Source organism: Urocitellus parryii, unplaced genomic scaffold (genome assembly GCF_045843805.1).
Source record: "Urocitellus parryii isolate mUroPar1 unplaced genomic scaffold, mUroPar1.hap1 Scaffold_59, whole genome shotgun sequence".
NCBI lineage: Eukaryota > Metazoa > Chordata > Mammalia > Rodentia > Sciuridae > Urocitellus > Urocitellus parryii.
The window spans coordinates 2567478-2592127 of record NW_027554094.1 but is presented as its reverse complement, the minus strand read 5'-3'; the positions used below and the strand labels follow the sequence as shown (position 1 = coordinate 2592127).

The 24650-nt window shown below is 41.2% G+C and overlaps 2 pseudogenes; both read left to right on the top strand.

Annotated features, from left to right (window-relative positions):
• Window positions 1-7736: 7736 nt before the first annotated feature.
• On the top strand, window positions 7737-12350 carry LOC144252799 (ribonuclease H1 pseudogene; annotated as a pseudogene).
• Window positions 12351-17546: 5196 nt separating this feature from the next.
• LOC144252798 (unconventional prefoldin RPB5 interactor pseudogene) lies at window positions 17547-18741 on the top strand (annotated as a pseudogene).
• The last annotated feature ends 5909 nt before the right edge of the window (window positions 18742-24650 follow it).

The following is a 24650-nucleotide window of genomic DNA, read 5'->3' as shown; positions in this document are numbered from 1 at the left end:
TCTTCAATTTACAGGCAAGGAAACTGGGGTTCTTGCTCAAAGGTATTCTGTAACTTTCCCTAGGAACTGGATAATGTTCCAGCTGGGATTCTGCACCCAGGGAGGCTGCCTCCAGAGCCTATGCTCCAAACCACTACATTCGACCTGATGGGAGCTAGGCCTGGTGGCACAGGCTTATAGACTGAGCTGCTCAGGAGGTTGAGACAGGAGCATTGCATATTTGAGGCCAGCATCAGCAATGTAGTGAGACTGTTCTCAAAAGAAAATCAAGGGGGCTGGGGATATAGGTTAATGTTGCACCCCCACTATTGCAAAAAGAAAACAAAACAAATAAACCAAAACCCCCAGCCAGGAAAGCTGGCAGAATGTTTGGAGGAGAGACCTATTCTTTCCAACAGGAGACTCGGTGAAGGCTTGCTGGAGGAAGCAGCCCTTGTGATGAGCCTTGCAGGCAGCTGGACCAGGCAGAGAGCTGGGAGAGAACATTCCAGGTGAAGGCAAGAGGAAAAGCCATCACCAGGGAACAGGGCATTGAAAGTCAGGTCCTAAGATCGTAGGGAGCTCAGAGGAAGGAGGAGTTCAAGGGCAGCCTTGCAAGTCAAGGCTGGAAGACAGAGGCTCCTGCAGGTCAGGCAGCAAGAGATGAGCTGGTTCTGTTCTGGAAGGGTGGCAGTGGAGATAGAGTGGTGTCAGGAGATGGCACAGATGACAGTTTGATATAATCTAGTCCCCAAATGGATGTCAGGTGTGAGGGAGAGTGAGGTGCTCAGCAAGGAAGACATGAATGCTGGCACTGGAGCACTGTGGAAGAGGGAAAGGTGGGTGGAATGGGGTGGTTTGTCGTGGATGTGGAGAAGTCGAGGTGCTTGTGGGCCATTCAGAAAGGCTCCCATTTTGGCAAACAAGGAGAGCCCTGTGTGCCCTGAGTGTGGGATTCCTGCATTTCCATAGTGGGAGATGTTTCTGGAAAGGAAGCTGGAGCCTTGAATAACAAGTGAATTAGGACTTGATTCAGCAGGCCACAGGGAGCCCATAAGGGCCCTTGAGGAGGGGAGTGGTGTAATCTGATCTGCCTTTCAGGAAGGTCGCTGTGGTGACACTGTGGGAGACAGGCTGCTCAGGAACAGAGAGTGAAGGGAGATGGTGGGGATGGGTATGAAGGGACACACAAGAGAGACATTTTAATGACAGAAAGGGCAGGACCCAGAGAGGGGAAGAGAGGTTAAAAATAATGAGTGATATGCCCTCTGTGGAGAAGGAGCAGGTATACTGGTCAGGGGGGAAATAGAGTGGCTGGCAGTGGGGACAGGGACCATTGAGGTCTGTGGCTTTCTCCCTACTTGTTTGCTCCCCTGGCCACAGGTTTTCATTTGAGGACAGAAGAAATGCTTCCAAAGATAGCACTCCCTCCTGCCAGAGGTTAGAGATCTCCAGAGCCAGGACACTGACACACACCTGCTGCAGGCCTGGGCTCCATAGCTGGGAAGACAGGGTTGGGGCCAGCACTTCCCAAAATATGGGACCATTGCCAGGTTCTGTTTCCAAAGGAATTCCTGGCTGGGGAAACACCAGAAAGCAGTGACTGTGAGGAGGGGAAAGAGCCCACCCATCCCTAAACAGGTCTCAGCATTTACAGAGGGGTGGAAGGGGCGTGTTTCAGGCAGCTTTTCACTGCTGTGACTAAAAGGATCCAACCAGAACAACTGTAGGGAGGAAAAGTTTATCTTGAGGCTCACAGTTTGAGGTCTCAGTCTACATACAGCCAGCAACATCATGGTGGAAGAGTATGGTGGAGGGAAGCAGCTAACATGATGTTCAGGAAGCTGACTCTACCTGCCCAATACAATATGTACCCCAAAGCCACACCTGCCATGCCTCCCCACCTCCTGATACCACTCAGTGAATCCCATCAGGGTATTAATCACTGATTGAGTTAAATCTCTCACAACCCAATCATTCCTTCTTTGAACTTCCTTGCATTGTCTCACTCATAAGCTTTTGGAGGACATCTCACATCCAAACCATCACATGGGGTCTTTCCCTAGGAATTAAGCCAGCCAGACTTAGATGTACCACTGTCAGTTACTGTCAAGTCTGGGGCCACACCCCCTCCATGCACACACATACTGAGACGGTCTCAGAGCAGGAAGGACCCTGGCAAATGCTTGAGTCTAGTACCAAAATGTCGACCTTTGGGGAAGCAGATAATTCAGAGACAAGGCACAGGGATGAAGTGACAGAGCTGAGCCTTTATCTCCTGGTTTAGGACTTGCTAGCACAAAGCTCCACCTTCTACAGGGAGGACATAACAAGAGAGATGAAGAAAACGTGGGATGCATCTGTCACCACCTGGAGAGAAGTCATTTCTTCCCTCCTTTTCTGGAGATAGGACTGAGGACTAACTGCAGTCACTGTCATTGCCAGAGCAATTAGACTTTGGCAATCCTTGAGAAATTGAATTTGGCAAAAGTGAAGCAAGATTGAAGGCCAAGAGATAATTCTGAAGAGGCTGAAAGAAAGTGGTGGAACCCACTTAGAGAAACTGGGGTGCCAAATTGGAAGATTGCAGGACCTTGGCTGAGGGTGGAAGGGCTTCTGGGAATGGCTATTAGCTGGAGAAGACAGGAGACAGCAGAGAAATGGAGGGTTGGGGAGGGTGTGGTCCTTGTCTTGCTCTGATTTGGCTTCAGCCCTCAGCTTACCCCCTGGGTCCTATCTCTGTCTGTAGAGATTTCCCTTATATGTTCTAGTTCTAAAGCACTTTGTTCCTCCCAGGACAGCATCCCCTTTCTGATATCCCAATGCATGCAATGCGCACTCCATGGAAACTTGTTGATGCTATAACAGAAATTGACAAGACTGAGGAGCTCCTGATCCTAGGACCTCGACTCCTCCATCAGAAGTTTCCCTAGGGTCCAAGAACACACCCCCACCATGACCTGGCCTGGAATCCCTGAGAGAAGTTGTTGTTGGGCCAGATCCAGAGGATGAGGGCAGGTTGGAGAGCGCAAGGAAGGAACGAGTCACAGAGCAGCTTGCCATCTCCTGTTGAGCAGTAGGAGCCAAGGCAGAACCTCTTCCAACACTGACACTCTGTTTCCAGGTTGTCAACTCCAGCCCAAGGTTATACTCACAGATAGAGGCAACCACAAGCCCAGCCCGTCATCTTGCTTTGCAGTGTCAGACATTCTTTTGAGAGAGGTGACAATGCAGCCTTTGTCTTTCTCCTTCCTCTCTTATTCTCACTTTCCCTGTCCGCTAGCTCTTTAAGTGGTCATTTCCTGGCTTTCCTCCAAAAGGGGAGAAAAAAAAGAAAAAAATAATAATAGGCCACCAAGAGAGGCCACAGAGAGCATTAGGTCAGACCTGTCCTTCTTGTGAACTGGCTCTCCTCTGGGGCCCTGAAGGGAGCAGAGGTGGTGGATATAGTTCCTCTCCTGCTCTCTCCTAGAGGAAGCGGGGGGAAAACGGGTTCCCTTTCCAGTGCCCCAGGGCGTTGCATTTGCAGTAGACAACACCTGGACCCTGGGAAGTGTATTAAGGGTAAGTGAACATTGAGCTGGATTTTTGAAGGTGTCTACCTGCCCAGAAGCAGAAGGATGGATTTGGTGGCAACCCAGGTCACCTGTGAGGTCCAGACTATGGCAGGGGATTTTGAGTAGCAATTTCAAGAAATTAAGGTTCTTCCCTGGGACTCTGAACCAAAAATTCTGCAGAAACTGTTACCCCATCCCATTCTATTACCCTAAGCTTTTAGTCAAATGTTCCTGTGCCTTTGAGGTTCTCCAAAGGTCACTTTATCCATCCCCCAGCCTCCAGGCTGTAAGCCATTTTTCTCCAGCCTGGCTAACTAATCCCTCCCTTGTAAGTTCAGGCATTCTGGTCTCCAAAAAATTTTAGTGGGTGACCATGGCATTGGCCTTGGGCCCTGGAAGCCATGTGTGCCTGCTTCTGAGTGCAGGGTTGGGGTGTTCCAGAGAAGGGGAACAAGGAGCTGCCTGGTAGAGTCAGCTGGGCAGCAGGGCCTTTGGGGAGCAAGTCCCCTCTCCTGTTGAGGATCACTTTATAGGAGAGCCTTTAAGTCTCCTTGGACTTTCCCTGCCTTCCTGGCTGCCTGCCTGCATCTCAATTTCTAAGCTGAGCCCAGGGTCTGGCCTCAGGAGCAACCTGAGTCCCAGCCCCAGGCCTTCTGAGAGCAGCAGAGTCAAATAGCTCCAATCAGCCTTTGGCTGCCTTGCTTCCTGCAGGTGGAAAAACCATCCTATTTATCCCCAAATGGATTCATCTACTCCAACAACAGACAGACACAGAGACACACAAGGAGTTGTAGACATATGTGTAAGACAGTTCCATAGATGCACAGCCTCTCTCTCTCTCTCTCTCTCTCTCTCTCTCTCTCTCTCTCTCTCTCTCTCTCTCATCTCTCTCTCCCTGTCTCTCCCTCCTTTCCTCCAACTGTCACTGCCTCTCTCCATCTGTCTTTGTCTCTCCCCCACCCTCTGTTTCTCCTCTTTCTCTCCCTCCCCCTTTCCCAAGGCCCCCTCTGTCTTTCATTACAGCATTTATCAAAGTGGCCTGACCTCATGTTGTAAAAATATACAGCGTGTAACAAAATCAACCTTAAACTCTCTTCTAAATATATTAAAATAATAGGAATTTTCATCTTCCTGATTGAATTTGCTGCTTGATATTAGAAGCATGCCAGGCCTTTCTGGGCCCAGTCTGGGGCAGGGAGGGGCGGATATTCCCTGCCTGAATCCTCTCTGTTGGTCAAGGGATCAGCTTCCTTGGGTGGTGGGGTCCCAGGGAGGCAGTGAGGCTGTGTTCTAGCCAAGGGACCTTGGGCAGTCACCTCAGTCTGCAGCCTGCACAGTCCACTGAGCATGTGTAGACAAATATCAGGGCTTCTCTGGTCCACATAGCACCTCATCTTAGCCTGGAAACGGTGAACCTTTGTTTCCCATTCCCATCAGCACCAGGGTTCATAAGCCATACTGTGGTAGCTCTCATGCTTTCAAACATCCAATTTCTTGGCCTGTGGGACTACAAGCTTCTTGAGGGCAGGGGCCGTATCTTGTTCTTTCTGTCACCAGGATTCAAAACGGCCTGGTACAGAACAGAGGCTTGGGCGAACATGGGTGGAATGAGCAATTTTGTTCACTAATTTATTCAAGGGGAATTAATGAACACTTAGTATGTTCCAAGTGCTGGGAACCCAACCCAAACCAAAATAGATGTTGAATTCTGCCCTCCTATAGCTGTTATTGTAATGAATAAATAAATGGGCCCACTCAGCTGGTGAGAGGGAGAAATTGTTGCCCTAGATTGGGTTTCCCCTCAAAACCTCCTACTCCCTAGAAAAGCAAATGACAGAACTTGCTAAATATTAGACTCTGCTCCACAGAACTACTGTGTCTGCCTCATTGTGGCTTGCTTAGGCTTGCATAGGAGGCTGATGTCTTCTTGGGGCAACACTGTACAGGCAGAGATGAAGAAAGGACAGGGTTCTGACATAAGACTCCATACTCATTTAGGATTGCAGCTAGGAAATAGGCCTGGCAAGCAGTGAAGGATCATTTCCTAATGGGCAAAGTTCAGTGTCAAAGGGCAGGGACCTGATCAACAGTGGGCCCTGAGCTTACAAAGAGATATAAATGAGACAGGACAATCCTGTGGCAGGAAGGCAGCTACAGGTGGATTTTGTGTCTTGAAGAAGCAATGGTTATCTAAGGAAGAGCCCTAGAGTGTCACATGGAGGTATGAATCCGTTGGTGTAAGCAATGGTGTGCTGGGAAATGTTTAGTAAATTGCTCACTGAGAGAATAAAAAGCCCTAATTTGCAGTGTTTGCCAATTACTATAATATAAATACTCCCAAGATATCTGACTTCAACTTCTGAACATGACATCACTAAATGCCAATTTGGGAAGATCTATGCACAAAGGCCTTGCCCTGGGCTGGGGATTGGGATCAGGAATACCATTCTTAGGGAGGGACTTACACTAGGATGGGGATGAGTGTTTGACTGAGGTCATTAATGTCATAGAGTCTGTGCCAGCACTGGCTTGATCTATTGGCTGATTTAGCATTTATAGAGGCAGTAGGACATCAATGCAGTGGTTGGGTCCTAGGGATCAAGGATAGTTGCTGATGTCTGATCCTGAAAATTAAAGCATGCCATGATATGGTGCTTCCTCATGTAGCTGTATGAAATTTTCATGTATTCATTCTTTTGACCTCAAATATACCCTATAACATAACATAGGCAATTCTTATTATCACAATTTTAAGATGAAGATAATGAGGGCTGGGGATGTGGCTCAAGCGGTAGCACCCTCGCCTGGCATGCGTCCGGCCCGGGTTCGATCCTTAGCACCACATGCAGGCAAACATGTTCTCCCTGCCGAAAACTGAAAAAAAAAAATGAATATTGAAAAAAATTTAAAAAAATATGAAGATAATGAGACCCAGATGGATTAAATAACTGTCTCATGTCGCTGACTCCATTCTGTTCTCAACCTCCATACTCTACACCTCTAGCCATGATTCTCCGATGTAATCTTCTTGAAATAGATCACTTGCTTTGGCCCAGAGTACCCAACTGAGCATTATGGCCTTGCCTGCTGCTGCTAAATACTTCTTCCAATTCTTTTTCTAGAACCCACCTCCCAGGGGCTATTCCTGGCCTCTTGAAATCTGTAGCCACCCACACCCCCAGAAAACTCAGTTCTAATCTTTAATTTATTTTGTGACTGTGAGATCTGGGATGATGATATCTGTGTTTTGAGGTTAGGGGTAGCTAAGCCTGGGTGGTCTTTAGGAAGAGGGAAGAACTTTCTAGAAGGGGGAAGAAAAGGAGGAGGGTGACAGCTCAAGTCCCACAATTGTCCTCTGCTGCTATTAGCATTGCTGTGACCCCTGCACACAATCAGAGCAGAGTGAGCTGTGACCTGCTGAAGTGTCAACAGGATAAGAGACTCTGAGCTCCTGGGAGTCGCTGCTGGAAAAGCTCATCACCTACAACATGTGTTCATGTGTGCGTGTGCACAGACATGCTTCCATACCCGGACTCAAATGAGAAACTGTATCTGAGTGTGGTGATTGGTTCATGGGGGAGATGCTATGATTGTGTGAGTGAGTAAGAAACATGGACATCCTGGACTCCTGGAATTTACCTGACCTTCTGGAAAACCCCCAGCAGAGGAGGCTTGGCAAGGTCTCCAGGGAAGCCCTGAGAGGGTTCCTTGGGGGGCATGCTGGCTCCAGGAGGGGCTTTCTTGTGACCCAAGGTCACTGGCCCTCTTGTGTCCCCTACTAGACATAAGTCATCAGTCTCCAGCAAATGCCTGGAGAGAGGGGAGGCATTTCCTCTGAATTTTTCTCCACAAAAGGAAGAGACATACAAATGAGGAAAAGCTTGTAAGGAAGCACCAGGGGTGGGCACCTGTCTCGGCCTGCCCTTGGTTGTCCCTGTGGTTGCCTGTGACAACATGATCAATCCCAGTGTCTCAGCTTTGTCACAGAAGCACAGTATAGAGGGAGGAGCATGGCTTAATGTTGGAGTAGGTAGCTTAAGTAGGCATAAGCAATGAGGATTAGGTAGAGGAAATTCAGGCTTTGTCCCAGGGCCACACACAATGGACCAATGCACCACCTGGGGACCACCTTCATGCAGTCAGACATGTCCATGACAGTCTGGAGAAAATGGATATGGTATATGCTGAACAATTTCCAAGATGGCGAAATCTGCACACGTACATTAAGCCATCATGGGAAACTCAGGAACCACCCCAAATACATAATACATGAAAAGGGAGGTTCCCACTCCAAATACCAAAACTCTCCCCATGGGGACCCCAGGTCCTTTCCTCTTATGGAGATCATCCCCTCCACACACCCTGGAGCATTATTTCTATTTCATTGTCATAAAATCATTGTTGTTCGTGGCTGAGTAATATTCCATTGTGTATATTCACCACATTTTCTTTATCCATTTGTCTGTTGAAGGGCACCTAGGTTGGTTTCATAGCTTGGCTGTTGTGAAGTGAGCTGCTATAAACATTGATGAAGCTGCATCCATCCTTGCTCCATTGAGTACCTACTCTAGTACTTCAGATGAACTCCCACATACTACTAAGCTTTGGTTTCCTCATCTATAAAAATGGAAATGATTTCCACCCTACAGAACTAAAGGATATGCAAACATCCTGCTCAGTCCTTAATTGTTCCCCTAATTTCCCCTCTGTATAGTCAGACACTAAAAGCAACCTTCTCCAAGGCAAAAATCCAGAGGTCCAGCTGTTCTTCCTCTCCCTAAGCAAGGAGGATGGGGAGGAGCCCTCTATTCAGACTTGAGTCTTTGTTGGTCTCTCCTTCCTTTACGTATCAGCAGATAGTTCACAGGCCCCAAACCCAATGTCTGAAATCCAGCCCTCCTTATTCATACCATACAGCTCAGATGAACTCAGCAGTTTCTTGTCCACAGGCCTGGAAAGATCTCTAGGGACTCAGGTAATCCCCTCTTCCGACATTTTTGCAATACAGGGATTTTTAAAGATACAATCTGTATATCCCACAAAGAAAGCTTAAGACATTTCATCATATATGTGTAGATGCTAGATGTAATCAAGTAGGAGTCCCAAGAAAGGGTGCTTTAGCTGGGCATGGTGGTGTGCACTTGTAATTCCATTGACTCAGGAGGGTGAAGCAAGAGGATCACAAGCTTGAAGGCATCTTCAGCAATTTAGTGAGGCCCTAAGAAACTTAAGGAGGCCCTGTCTCAAAATAAAAATTGAAAGAGGGCTGGGGATATAGCTCAGTGGTTAAACACCCTGGGTTCAATCCCCAGTACAGCCTCCCCCCACCAAAAAATGAAACAAACAAAAAAAAAAAAACAGGGTATTTGTCTATTGTGAATTGGTTCTTCCTTTAAGCTTGCTGACATGAGGGACATTTTGTCCTATAGCTCATGTGAAATTTGATGAATTTATAAAAATGAAGCTAGGTCTAGCACAGTGGCACACACATGTAATCTCAGCAATTTGGGGAGCTGAGGCAGGAGGATCACAAGTTTGATGCCAGCCTAGGCAATAAGCAAGACTCAGTCACAAAGTAAAATATAAAAAGGGCTGGGAATGCAGCTCAGTGCTAAAGTCCCTGGGTTCTGTTCCCAGTATAGAAACAAATAGGACCTGGGAGGGGTCAGGTGGCTGGCTGGGAGTCTTGGGGGACTGTTGACATAGATAAGGCTGAAGGGTCCAGGACTGTACCTACAGAGAGTGTAGTAGACTGATGGAGGGTAGGGAGAATTGGAGGGCCTCAGTGGAAAGAGCTCCCATGAGCACCAAGGGGCCTGCAGCCTGCCACTCACCATCTGTACAACTTTGGGCAAGGTATAGAATATTTGGGGGCCTCCATTTCCCCACCTGCAACATGAAGGGTCTGGACTACTGTGTCAGACCGTCTGGGGCTATTGTGAATATGACATGACATGATGCATGGAAAGTGTTCCATGGACCATAAACACTGCACATGCGGAGACAGAGCTAGGCGCCCAGGATGCCTGGGCCTCTGCTCTGGGCCACCTCTTGTGCTGGGAGTGCAGTTCCACACAAGAGCTCCCCCTGGACTGCTGCACTGGGAATGCTTTGGCATCAGGGAGTGGATCTCCTACTTCTCTGTGTGCCCTTCAGTTGCCCTGCACTGGGCTTGGCCGTGCAGACGTAGTCTAGCTACAGTCATTCGCCAAATATACAATCTCATCTGAATCCACACAGCACAAAATGGGACAGTCAGAATTAGGATCTTTTTTTTTTTTTGGTCTGTGACACAAATCCATTCTTGCTTCAAGACACACATCTGCTTTTCTCACTTCTGTATAACTCTCTGTGATGCCTTCGTGACCCACTCTCTGGCTTGGTGGGAAGGACATTGGGTCAAACAGAGAACTCAGAAAGCAGGTTGAAGCCAGGTGTGGTGGTACGCACCTATAATCCTAGCAGATCAGGAGGAGGATCATGAGTTCAAAACCAGCCTCGGCAAATTAGCAAGGCCCTAAGCAACTCAATGAGACCCTGTCTCTAAATAAGATATAAAAAATGGGGCTGGGGATGTAGCTCAGTGTTTAAGTGTGCCTAGGTTCAATCCCCAGTACCACCCTTACCAAAAGAGAGGGGTAGGTGAAAAAAGTTCTGGCCATCCCTGGCTCAAGCTGGATCCCAAATATTCTGTTGGTCACAGGTGACTTTATGTTTCAGATACTGCTAGTGGTAGGAAGGAATGCCTTAGGGGTGATAGGGTATTGAAAGAGGAAAAGGGCAAGTGTTGAGAATATCAGAGAGAGGCACTCACTCGGACCTCCCTTGGTTACCCATTGTACCTAAAAAGCCTTATTCTGAGGAAGTTCTTCCTAATGCTATCCCAAATCCTTCTTGCTGCTATCTAAAACTCCTTTTTTTAAAAAAAAAAATGTTATACTTGTTGATGGACAGAATGCCTTTATTTTATTTATTTTTATGCAGTGCTAAGGATTGAACCTAGTGCCTCACACAGGCTAGGCAAGCGCCCCAACACTGAGCTACAGCCCCAGCTCCTACAACTCATTTTTGTCTCATTTTCTTGCCTCTAGGTTTTCATACAAACAATTTCTCACAATCCTTCAGATAACTTCTTTTCAGGGGCCCTTACTAGCAAAGCTTTTATACTCAAGAGTGAGGAGAGTTTACCATCAACTCTACCCAAGGGAGTTAAGAGGGACCTGGGAACAAGAACCCCGGAGTCAGTTTCTGGCTCCAGCTGAAGTCTGTATCCTCTGGACATACTCCCTGTGCTTCAGTTCCCCCCATGGAAAGTGTTCCTCAGGGCCTAGCAAAAGGTTGGTGCTCAAAAAACAGAAGTATAGTCTAGTGATAACATTAACTGCAATTTTTGTTTCTTATAAGTACACAGTAGCTCATTCTGGACCCCCCACCTCAGCCAATTCCACTACAGTTCTTGCCCGCTGCACTTCTGCTGTCCTGCAAATTCTCAGAAACAACTGGTAGTTTCATTATCTGGGCAAACATCAGAAAGATGTTTTCTACAAAAAACCGTTAACTTGTACTCTTGTTTATTTCTCTCATACTTAGTAAGAAATAGGAGAAAATCTGGAAATAGCTCAAGCAAAAAGCAAATGGTCTTCTATAAACCAGAGAGGGATTGCTTTTCTATATGTGAAGTGTAAATATTGGCTGTACCTGACATGTGCATTGGGACTGGTAGCATTCTAAGCTTTCTCAGATTTCTTTCTGTTTAATTTTCACAAAATACCCCTGTGAAGTAAGTAGAAATTGTTATTACTTTAACACTGAAAAAAATTAAATGATTTCATAGAAAAAACACAGCTAGTAAGTGAAGAATTCCAAATTGGAATCCAGAATATATTCAACATAAATATACAATATTAAATATTGTTTTTATTTCAAAATCATAAACTTAAGACACAAAATATTAATCATTTTTGTGCAGACGTACTTCTGAGCTTTTAATTTCTGCTTTCACATAATCATTAATATGAACCCTTCCTGAGCTCATGGGGTGTGGTAGAACCTGGAAAGTGATGTGTTTGTGGGCATGAACCTGAGCAATGCAAGGCCTGCTGCCTCTGGCAGGCCTAGTAGCTCTAGTCACACTGCACAGCTGGGCTGCTGTGGGCTAGGAATTTTCTACACCATGCACAGTGGCCACAGGACTGGTGTCATCCTCACCTGAGCAAAAAAATACAGACGTCCAGGAGTCACAGGTGAAAGTCACCAAGCATCTCAGAGAGCCCTTAGATGACTACGAAGAAGAAGTCTCAGAGCTGAGTATGATGTATGTGTGAACAAACCTAGAGCTAGGCCCTGCCCTTGGCAAGGATACATTTTCTTATATGGGAGACTCTGTAGTTGGCTACACCGATGGATGCTGCTCCAGTAATGGACAGAGGAGAGCATGAGCAGCAATTGGCATCTACTGGGGTCCAGGCCATCCTTTAAACATAGGCATTAGACTCCCTGGATGACAGAAAAACTAAGAGCAGAAATCCATGCAGCCTACAAAGCCATGGAACAAGCAAGGCTCAGAACATCAGTAAATTGGTTCTATATATGGACAGTATGTTCACTATAAATAGGATTACTAACTGGGTCCAAGGCTGGAAGAAGAACAGGTGGAAGAGGAGTACAAGGAAGAAGGTGATCAACAAAGAGGAATTTGTGCAGCTGGAGGAGCTCACCCACGGCAGGGATATTCAGTAGATGCATGTTCCTGTTCATTCTGGATTTGTGGGCAATGAAGAGGTCGATAGGTTGGCCAGAGAAGGGGCTCAGTAGTCTCAAGACTGAGTGGAGTCACTTGGGTGCTCTGGAGAAGACTAGCAATGGCTTTTGTTGCTGTCATTTCCTGGATATGCATCAAGACCTTGCAGCAGGAGTGGCTGCAGGAGACAGAGCTGAGCCAGGAGTCACTGTGTCCTATGACGTCTTGGTAAAAAGCACTCCAGGAAGTGTCAGGAAGTGGATATCTTTGATTTCTGGTAATTCTGAGATCCACTGCTTACTGGGCTTAGTATATTTTCATGTGTTTTATTGCAGTTTGGCCCAAAGTGCTTGGGTGTTGTTTTTATAAGAAATCAATGAAACACTGGTTAAAAGATACAGACAGGAACTCAAAAAGAATTGTGGAATAGTTCGTTGACCTTCTGATTTTCAAGGTGGAGTCACCTGCCCTTGTAGTCACTCTGTGCATGTGGCTCACAGGAAGAACTTCAGGTGCCTGATGCTGTGTACACAGGAGACCGTGGCTATGGAAGAATGGCCTCAACTCTTTCAAATGTGTGTGTGTGTGTGTGTGTGTGTGTGTGTGTGTGTGTGTGTGTGCAGGGCTGGGGATAGAACCCAGTACCTCACACATGCTCCACAATTACAATTTTGTGCATGTATATGTGTGGTGGGCACTTGGGATTGAACCCAGGGATGCTCTACCCTGAGATATTCCCCCAGACCTTTTTATTTTTTCATTTTGAGAGGTCTTGGTGAGTAGCTAAAATTGACCTTAAACTTGTGATCTTCCCTCAGCATGCTAAGTGCTGGGATTATAGGTATGTGTCACCACTCTTGGCTCAGTTACACCTTTTTTGGTACCAGGGATTGAATCCAGGGCACTTAATCACTGAGCCACATCCCCAGCCTAATTTTATATTTCATTTAGGGACAAGGTCTCACTCAGTTTCTAAGTGCCTTGCTAATCTTCTGAGTCTGGCTTTGAACTAGGGATTCTCCTGCCTCATCCTCCCATATTGCTAGGGTTACAGGTGTGCATCACTATGCCCGGCTCAGTTACAGATTTTAAAGACCAAGATGCATATATCTTTGAAAAGTTTCTTTGGATTTTTTCCTTAAAAATACTGTGTGGGTGCAGGTTAACTCTTCTGTATCTATTGATTTTCTATGTGAATGATCTGTACATGAACAAAAGCGGGGTGTTGAAGTCCCCAGCTGTTATTGGCCTGAAGTCCAGCCCCCTAGACCAAATGGACGTAACAGACATCTATAGAAAGTTCCATCCAACAACTGCCAGATACACATTTGTCTCAATAGTGTGAGGAACATTTTCCAGGATGATCTCATGATAGGCCACAAACAAGTCTCAATAAATTTTAAAAAATTAAAATAAAAATACTGTGTGGGTTTAAAACTAATGTTTGGCATGATCTTTTATTTTTAAATTTTATTTTCCATAAAATAAGAATACAGAAAATCATACACACATACACACACACACACACACACACACACACACACACACACACATACACATGAACCCTTACTCAATAACTCTCTTGGGTAAAAGATTCTAACAGGTAACAGATAGGAAAAGGACACAAATGTCCAAGATTTAGTCATGAGATAAATGTCTAGCATATATCCATGCCCATTAATTTGCTCAACTTGCTTAGTGTTTGTCCTTAAGATTTCAAAAGCTCAAACTATATTTTAATCTCTGAGATATTATGTTAAAGTAGTATTTCACTATTTAGCAGCTCAAAATATGAATAATTTGCAATAATCAAGAAATAATTAAAATATGTTTCCACTTTTCTGCAATTTTTTGAATTTTTCTGAGCCTGTACTGATGTATCTATAAACAGTACCGAATTCTATCATTTTACTTAATTTTATTAAAATTCTACAATGGAAAAAGATAAGAATAGTTCCTAACAAAATATCCAAAAGTATTTGTGTGTGTGTAGGGGGGGGGTAGGGATTGACCACAGGGCCTTGTGCATGTAAGTCTAGGACTCTACCAACTGAGCTATATCTCCAACCCCTTCAAAAGTATTTCTACCAATTTTAAATTTTAAATAGTGCAAGAAATGAATGGTTAAACATTTTTCTTACATTAAAACTGTAACAGAGAAATGAAAGAATTTTTAGGTAAAAGCTGTTATTAAGTTGCACAGAGATAATGTGTCCTTCTACTTTGACTAATATAAGTAAAAGAATAATGGGATGAGGTTGTGGCTCACTGGTAGAGTGCTAACCTAGCATGTATAATGTCCTAGGTTCAATCCTCAGCACCACATATAAATAAATAAAGTAAAGCTAGAAAAAAGGAAAAAAATAAGATTGCACATAGGCTAGAACTAAATGACCCTGACTTCCTTTCCTGAGGCTCTCAGAAATCCATGTTAGTGAGCATCAGAGACAGTGAGAAAGTAAGTACAGTACATATCCAAATGACAGAGTGTACAGGATTCCAAAGTGGAACCTTTCTGTGAAAGTGGTATACATTTCACTTTTTTATTCAAAAACATGTTAATACACAACCTTCAGATCCTTTAACACTACAGCATTCAGTCTTTCAGTATAGTGCAACTGTCTACTGTTTACCTTAAGTTGCAAAAAGTTTGACTAAGCCACCACTCACCCACTGAAATGACAGAATTCAGGTTTAAGCTGTCAATATGCTTCTACCTACTGCAACCACTACCTAAAAGAACCCCTTCCCCCTTTTGTGTGAATTGTACTTGGGGTCCTATAAATATTGGTTCTAGAAACTATATCTTTAATAAGAAATCCAGCTCTAAATCAAAGAAATTTCAAATAATGATTATAAGATATTGCTAGTTACTTTATTGTAAAGTTTGATTAGCCATTAATAATTTTTTAATGTTTTGGTATAAATTATTGACACATAATAATGAGCTTCATTTTGACATATTCACAAATGCACACAACAGTTTTCTCCATTTTAATCATTAGTACTTCCTCCCTTCCTGCCTCCCCCTGATTCCCTTCCTCTACTGGTCTTTAATAAGTCAATTTTTCTTGTTTTAATAAAAGATATCTTCCTTAAAATATTGTTTTATAAATTTTATGGCATTAAAATATACAGAGCACAGTTACTAACCCCCTAAAACACAAATCAAATTAGAAGAGAGTAGAAAAAAACAAAATTCATTTCCAAAATTTGTGCTGTTAGCAAACTGTTTTTTAAGGTATGACTACACTAAATAGTGATCATCAAGGGCCGGTAAAATATGTGACACTACTGGAACAGGATTAGCACCTTAGAGCTGCTACCGACAAAAAAAAAATTGTACACAGTTAATGAAAAATTCCTTGAGTTCAAAGAGGCTGTGACCTTATTTCCCTTCCCCATCATGTCATGACACTACTTGACATCATCTTACAAGGAAATAAATTTTGCCTATAAGTACTGCCCAGTGATGTGTACTACCCCTTGAAGAGACTATCAAAATCCAGAGCTAGAAAAGTGGCCTCAAATTATATAAGAGAATAGATAATCTAAGTTCACCTACCTATCCACTGTACCTAACTATCAAGGACATAGATGCAGTCACTCATTTCATTTCCTGTTTCACATTCTCAATAAATCAACTGTGATTTCATAGAGTAGATTGAGGTCACATTCTCATGAGGCTTCACAAAGGTGACTCCAGTGTCCCTCAGGCACACTTTTTACTTCATCCATCCTTAAGTTAAAAGAAGCATGGTCCTTCATGGCCCACAACTTCTTGGGATGGGTCTTCAGTTAATTCATTCCTGATTGGTGAGTGATTTTCCTTCTACTCATAGTACACACCTGGAACCATCCTTCCAATCAAGTCCAGGTTCTCATCTTTAAGTGACAGAAGGACATTTTCTTTGATTGCTTTCTAATCACACAAATCACTCCTTCCTCCCAGTTATACCCCTCCCCACACTCAGTTGCATCCATTACACTTTCTGTCCATGATCTTGCAATTCTCAATCATCTTACTCCCCATTTTAGACATATTCTCTAATTCACTAATTTTAATACCTCCAGTCTAACTCCTCCACCAGGCCTGTCAGACCTCCAACTTTAATTTCATTAATCCTCAAAAACATCATTCCACTAACTTTCCCATGAATCCCCAATCACTCTATCTATGAATAAGTCTAGCCTCTGACTTTCACACAAATTACATTCTCCCCTTGCCAAGAACATGCTTATTTCTCCTGGCAATTGAAACATGCCTTCAGGAGTCACATCTGGTCACATTTTTATAAAAGATTTCCCTTTCTTCCCATTTCATCCTAGATAAGTATTCTGTCAGAACTCCATCTCATACCTATTACTCTCTGTATGTTTAGCTGAAGAACTTATGGTTCAAAGACTAAATACACATTTTAAATCTTTCTTAGTAACTAACTGTAAAATTTGAGTGGTTATAAGTTTATCATAGAGGAATACATATTTTAGTCATTAAGTGCAGGTAGGTTTATCACATAAGATTTCATATTGTCCATCTTTTCAAAACCTCACAATCATTCCTATGTTAATTTCCATCAAAAGTATTTCTCTAGACAAAGAGCGTTATTATAACAATAAGAATAGCTGGCACTAATGAGACATACAGAAAGGAAAAAAAAGAGTTGACTTAAAGAAGTAGATTTAAATGACAACTTACATTTGGAATATAGGTTTAGGGTCTATCTCCAGAGTAAAGGACACATTTGTTTCCTGGCCAGGATAATAAACATACTCTCTCTCTCTGAAGGGTAAAAATTAGACTGCTTTGCTAGTAGCCCCTTAAGAGTAGAGAGTTTTCTAAACTCCAAGTTTCTCAGTTGTGACACAAATACACTGTGTACAAATATCTACAGAGTCACTCAGCACTGCCTGAATCATGGATCTCATAACAGGGGAACTGGTGACAACTTGAAGCTCATACTGTTATGCCCTGAGTCCTAAGTATGTTTTCTCTGATCCAGGAGATTTCTGTCTTTCACCAGCATCTATGTTAACTGTGGCAACCTCTCTAAACTGTGACAGCAGCAGCGGGCGCACAGTGCATGAAGGCAACCAGGAGGACTCTGGGCAGCAGCCGGCCGGGCCGCCTCCATAAACCGGTGCCCCATTCACGGAGGCCCCTTCTGATTCTGGAATGTGTGGAAGTTTGTGACACACGCTTCCGCCTTGGCCTTGGTGCTGTTGCGTGCCCTGGAGGTGGTGTGGCTCTGTGAGGAACAGGAAAAGATGTAAGAAAAACAATAAATGGTTTAAAAAAAGTGATGGAAAATTTTTGAATCCAGAGTTAAATTCACAGAAGATTTGGAAAAATGAGTGATGCTGCAGGTGATATTGCTGAGATTAAAAGTGACTTTGAGTTTAAAGCCAAACAACGAATTTCTCAAAAACCTCATTCCAAACAAAATCTTCAAATACTTTTGAAGCAAATTTTGCAAATGAAGTAAAATCTGAGGATATACTTGCTAATAAGAAACTGTGGGCTCGACTTGAAGAATTATAGAGATAAGAATTGCTGGGTGAACTTGATAGTAAGCCTGATACTGTGACTGCAAATGGAGAATACCCAGCCTCTTCTAAAGTGGAGAAGGAAGATCAAAACACAAATGTGAATGTGATACATCAAGAAACAAAGTCCCTTGCCCCCAGCAGTAATCATTAGGATGTTACACATTTAGAACAATTCAATGGACAATTGACTAGTCAGTTGAACTTTTCAGTAAATGGTTCAAGTTTTTGTCAGAGTAATGAAGAAGATGATGAAGACAACAGTCATGATGGTGATAATGAAAATGACCATAATGCTTTAAGAATTGGAGATAATTCTGTACCAAAAATATATTTTTCTCATACGGTTGAACCTAAGAGGATTCGAATAAATACTGGAAAAAAATACCACTTTAAATTCAGTGAAAAGAAAGAAGTCGTCAAACGTAAAGGACAACTCTGGAAGAGTGGTCATTCTGCTCAAGAGCTTCCTACAATCAGGACTCCTGCTGACATTTACAGAGTCTTTGTTGATGTTGTGAATGGAGAATATGTTCCTTGTAAATCTATTCTGAAGTCTCAAAGCAGAGAAAATAGTGTTTTTAGTGATATCAATGAAAGTAGTGCTGCTGAATTTGATAAGAGGATTTTTTGAGGAGTATTAGCTGTGAAAAAGCCAATTGCAGTGACACCAGTGAAAGCATTTTAAAAGAAGAACCACAAGAAAATCATCAGAATAAACTTTTCCCATTATCAGGAGCACCTGAGGCTTTTTCTGGAACTGTAATAGAAAAAGAATTTTTATCCTCTTTAACACCACACCCAGTCATTGCTCATCCTGTACTACTCACCATTCTGGAACAAAAAGAAATTCTGTCAGAAGTATCAGAATGAACTGCCAAAAGGGTTTCAAAGTTCAAAGCTGCCATATTTCAATAGAAAAACTAGGAAATGGGAGTTTACATCCTAAAACCTAGTTGTGAATTTTTAGAATGTATAAGCAAAATATGTTACATGTACTTTGAAATAAGGTGTTTTGAATTAGTTTGGTAGCAAGCTGTCATTCTTATCAGTGATATTACAAAAACCAAAGTAAATGTTGGAATATAGTAATATTCAGCTTGTTTTGTTAATTCTCTTACTACTAAGTTGGCCTTACAATTTTGAATTATTTTTCAAAGAACACAGTTCATACACATTGCTTTTGTGTTTTAAACTAAACACAAGCAGTTTTGTACCAGCTGTGATACTGTGTGTACCTAGCTGCTCCCCAACCAACTTTTTGACAGCATCACTTTTTAGGGCTTCAGTGTGAGTTCACAGATGATAGTTCCCTTGACTTTGACTTCCAAACTTTTCTAGCAGGTATAAATACCTAATTCCAATGTTAAAACACTCACACCAGAAAACATAAAGTGGATTCAGTTTCCCCAAGTAATTCCAGATATAAAATGCAGTGTTTTCTCTGCTGCAGTTCTAAGCCATTACAGGTGCCTGACAAATTGCTGATAAAGAATTTGCTTTGAGTTGGTGATGGTTTCCTTGATACCTAAAAATTTGGACTGCTAATGAGAACATCCACCCAGTAAACACATTTTACCTCACATTTAACCATTCCTATAGTACTCCAGCCTGGGCTTCCAGAAAGCTACTTTTTGGAGAAAATTAAGATGAATCTGTGGCAAAATGCATTTTAAATTGACTAAAAATGATTTAGTTTTACTTATTATATTTCCTCAAAAAAGAGGTTTATAAAACTAAATTCAACTCTTATATAATTTCTTGAATTGTAAACTGAAGTTTTCTGTCCTAAAATGGCATTTATAAAGAAATTTATCAAAATTAATGTGAAAGTTTCAGTCTAAAAACTGTGTCATATATTCTAACAGGTTACAAAAAATGCAAAAAAAGCCAACTCAAAAACAGTTTATACCAAAGAATAAATAGCACAAGTTTTTGTATTATATGTTTCCAGAGTTCAAAAATTATGGTGATATGATTTGCTCAATATAACACCTAAATTTACACTTTGAAGGTTATGAGAAAAGAATTCCTGTTTCATTTCAATAGACATCCTCATGAACATATATAATATTTTAGATTTAAGTGTACATAATTAAATTGCTGCCCATGAAGGTGCAAAAATATTTAAAATGTTGTATTTAAAACATTGATTTGGGTTAATACATTATTGGTATCCAGAAAATAATATGTTTTTACTTTATTACTTGTCTGAATTAAATAAATAAAAGAATGTACACATATGTATAATGTCTCAGCATAACAGCTACTGAGTATTAGCTTAGTTTTTAAATTCTAAATAAATGTGAAAATAGAAATGCATAAATAACTATTTGGGAATACCCATAATAATATTTTTGATTATATTTAACAAATGTATTGTGTGTAAAAACCTGGAAGAAAAATTCACTAAAAAAATATTTTAACCTTAATATAGACCATTTTCTTTAATCAATACATAATATTTGTATAACTGTAAAACAAATTAGCATATTTGTGCTGTTCTTTACCATTTAAAATAAGTAATGATGTATAGGTATTCTCAAATGTTTGGATGTATCTTTTAAACTCCATTAGTAAATTGAGTCTGACATTATTCAATTAAGCCAGTATTTTAAAATACATTCAGGTTGTGGATGATGGGAAGTCATGGTGCTCAATGCAGAGCAAGATATTGTATTGGATTTAAAGTTAATTAACATACTTTTGTGACAGAATTTATATAATATTTATCAATTTAGCAGCAGCATGAACCAAAATATCAAGTAGAATTGGGGAGAGAAAAATAAAATTGAAATTTAAAAATCCATAATATTTTCATTTTATTTTCTACAATATGGGAAATAAGACCACTATTTGCACCAAAACATTGCCATTTGATTCCTGAACAGGAAATTTCAAAGGCAGCAGCTGACCCAAGTGGCCCTATTGAGGACTGAAATGCCCACTTCCAATTTTCCAAGCCAGGGCTCTGGCTAGGCTAGACTATGAAGGGTATATTTTTCTAATTTGCTCACCCCAGCAGGTGCCTTTTCTTATTTATCCTCCAGAGATAGTGCATTTTCCTAATTGGACAGTCCAGAGTGTATGCTTTTACTATTTTGCACAGAGCACTGGATGCTTGGCCATCCTGCCTCTCTACCCATTGGACTAGGAGCACTGTGAGACCAAGGAGACCCATCTTCAGGGAAGTGATACACACACAAACTGGATCAAAGCCGACAAACTCAGGTTAGAAGGCATGTAATTGAATACGGCATGAAGATGGAAACTGATGAATTGTGCCCATTTTCCATGGAGTCAGCTGAATCTGCAGAGGTACCTTTGTTTTTATAAAACTCTCTGTAAGAGGTCAGTTCCATTTAGAAGTGTTTAATCAATGAGAATTTATTTAAGAAATCACTTATTGTAACATGGGCAGCATTCAAGAAAGTAACAAGTGATGAGTTTACCCAGACACCAGCATCAGTGGAAACATTACCACTATTCTATTGAAGAGGACCAGAAAGAGCAGAGCAGTAGGAAGAGGCTGACATCATGAACTGAATGAGTCATAACCAAAGTGAAGCGCCAGAGAGGATGAGCAGGAAAAAATGCCCTGATTTTTCTCCTTTTGCCCTCTGTTCCTCAGTTTCCTTGCCAAACCCCAAAAGAAGACAGGACAGGGGAGCTCAGGCAACACAACCTTGAGGATCAGACTCTTGGGGCACAGAGGAGAGCAATTGCAAGGTGAGACATTACTACCACAAGATGCAAATTACAACACGGACAACCATTATGTTGGGGACAGGTAGATTTAGTGAGCCTTAATCTATGCTAAGGATTTACCCTCAACCTTATGAAGTCAGTTCTCTTATAATCCTGGTTATACAAATGGAAAAATTAAGGCAAAGAGAAACTAAGTTACTTGTCTTCTATGGTACACAGCCAGTAAGTACACTTTTTGTGGTACACAGCTAGTAAGTACTGCTCTGGGACACATGTTACATAGTATAACATAAAACTAGTGGGACCTTGTCTCAAAATGAAATTAAAAAGGCTAGAGATGTAGCTCAGTGGTAGACTGCTTGTCTAGCATGCAGAAGTTTTAGGGTTTGATCCCTAATAGTATCCCCCTTCCCCAATAAAATGGTTTCAAAATAAATTACAAAGTTAGCCCTAAGAAGGCTTTGCTAAGGAGCATTTTCAACTGAGAAATTCTAGTCTTTATTAGAGTTCAGCTCTGATCGTGACCTTATTTTCAACAGAGGGTCATGGTCTGTGCCATGTGTGAAATCCATGAGAGGTACCCCTAAGCCAACATGTGAGGCCCCTGAACTGAAATCTTGGCTTCACTTAGTGAATATCCTCACCTTCATCCCCCTTTCCTCAAAGTACATACTGTCATGTTAGGTGGCAATACTTAATATTCACTGGGCATTGGGCACATCTTGGGCACTATGCAGAGTATAAGTTGTGCTACTTCTCAATAACTCTATGAAACGAAAGGCAATTTTATACTTGAAGAAACTGAGTTTTAAGGAGATTGAATGATGCAGCCACAAAAGTCCAGCTAGGAAGTTGATCTGACACAAATGGTTTCACTCCTGCACTTAGTCTTTAAGCTACTAGTTCTCTGAGTATAGGAAACAGATGAAAATTTTAAACCAGCCTAGAACTTTGGATAACTCTTCAGGAAAGCTACAGAATAAAGGAGATGAATAAATAGTGTGGGCAAAACAGTGGGGAAGATTTCTCCAGTGGCTCAAGGAGTAATAATTATAAAGGACTCTGGAGAAGAAGTGGGCCAAAAGAGTCATGTAAGGATAATGTAAAAACAGTTGGATTAAGGAATACTGTGTGGAGAAGAATAAATACTAAACTGCAAAACTCAAACTGGAATCTCTGTAAATGGCAGGGACTGGGAATAAAATTTTTGGTTATCATTTTTTTATTTCTTCAATCTCCCAAACTTGTGATGGTTATTAATCTTCTCATTTTTTAAATCGGGATATAACATACAAAGAGAGAAGTATATAATCTTAAATGTTTGACTTAAAGATATGATTTAAATGTTTAACATGTAAAGAAAGCACAATTTTTTATGTTTATATTTGGGCATCCACCATATACATGAATACAGAATATCCACATGCCCCACAGTCTTCCTGGTGGACCTTCCCAGTCAGTTTACTCCAACACCATCCCAGGAAACTACTATTCTAGGTATCTTTTACTGTGGATTGCTTGAGATTCATACAAATGGAAATATAAATATCCTCTTTGTGCACAGCATCTTTTGGTTTTATCTGTGGGGTTATCTGTGGTTCTACAGGGAGCAGTCCATTCTATAACCGTGCTCCATATCCCATGCTGGACATACCACAATTTGTTTACCCACTCTATCATCGATAGACTGGAGGTTAGTTTCCATATCAAGATTATAAATATCCTTGTTAATATCTATGTGGATATAATGACTGCTTTCCATGGGCAGACATCTAAGTTTTGGGTTAGTCATATGTTGAGCTTTAGTATATGACCAGCTTTTTCAAAGATGCCTGAAAATGTAGGCTCCCCAAAACAGCATGCAACAGTTACAATTTCTCTACATTCTTACCAACACAAGCATTTTCCCTTGTTTGAGTGGTACTTTGTATTTTTAATTTGGATTTTCCTGATAAGTAATCATATTTGTCACTTTTTCATATGCTTTTTTACCCATTTGCATATTTTTTGAGGTGTGTTTTCAAGTTCTCCCATTTTTTAAATTAGGTTTTCTTTCTTTTTAATGGATATATTAGAGGACTTAATGTTTTGGATGTGCAAGTTTTGTTGTTTGTATTGCAAATATTTCTTTCCAGTCTGTGACTTGCGTTTTCAATTTCAAAGGGTATATTTTGATTATCAAAGTTTTTGAATTTTAATAAAGTATTATCTTTCAATCATTAATTGTGTTGAATAAGGTTGAATGATTTAAAGAGATCTGAACTGGTACTATTCTTTGTGTAAAAGCTTATTTTTAAATTTAATTGTTTATCAAATGTGTTTAACACATTAAAAATGTACATATTTATGGAGTACCATGTGATGAATAGTTAAATGTATATGTTGTGTAAATACAGATTAAATTTATTTAACATTTATAAAGTGCTTCAGATTTTTCTTTCTTCTTTTGTCAGTCTTGTTGTGCTTTTCAAGGGGTGTTTCCATGTTAGCTAAATGAATTGACATAATGTGATTTAAAATGTTCTTTTAAAATAAATAATATTAAATTAAATGTCCTTTTATGGTATGCCACACAAGTTTTATCTTTTTAAAAAATCATTTTTACCAGTGGTTTATAAATTATATTAATCTCTATTTTTAAAAATTAACTTTGGTTTTCTGTTTCTTCTGTTATTGGTGTATTTTTAATTTCCATTGATTATTCTCTTATCTCCATCAATCTTTCTTTGGCTTTGATCTATGTTGTTCTTTTGACTTCCTGAGAAATATTAAATCACTGATTTTCAACCTTTTATTTTCCCAATATATGTGTTATGGAACAAATATCCCTTTAAAGACTACTTTGGCTATATCTCACAAGTTTTGATGTAATGTTTTTTATTTGGTTAAAACTATGTTCTAATTTATTTTGTGCTTCACTCTTTGACCCATTGGTCTTTGATGTGTATAACAGTCAACAGTCAAGCATGTGGGGATTCCCCAATTACCTTCCAGTGTTGATTTCTAGCTTAATTCCAGTGTGGTCAGTGTGAAAGAAATCCTTATATGATTGAGTATGTGGATATACATTGAGAGTGAGTTTTTGGCCCAGAATATATTTTATTTTGATAGACATTTCA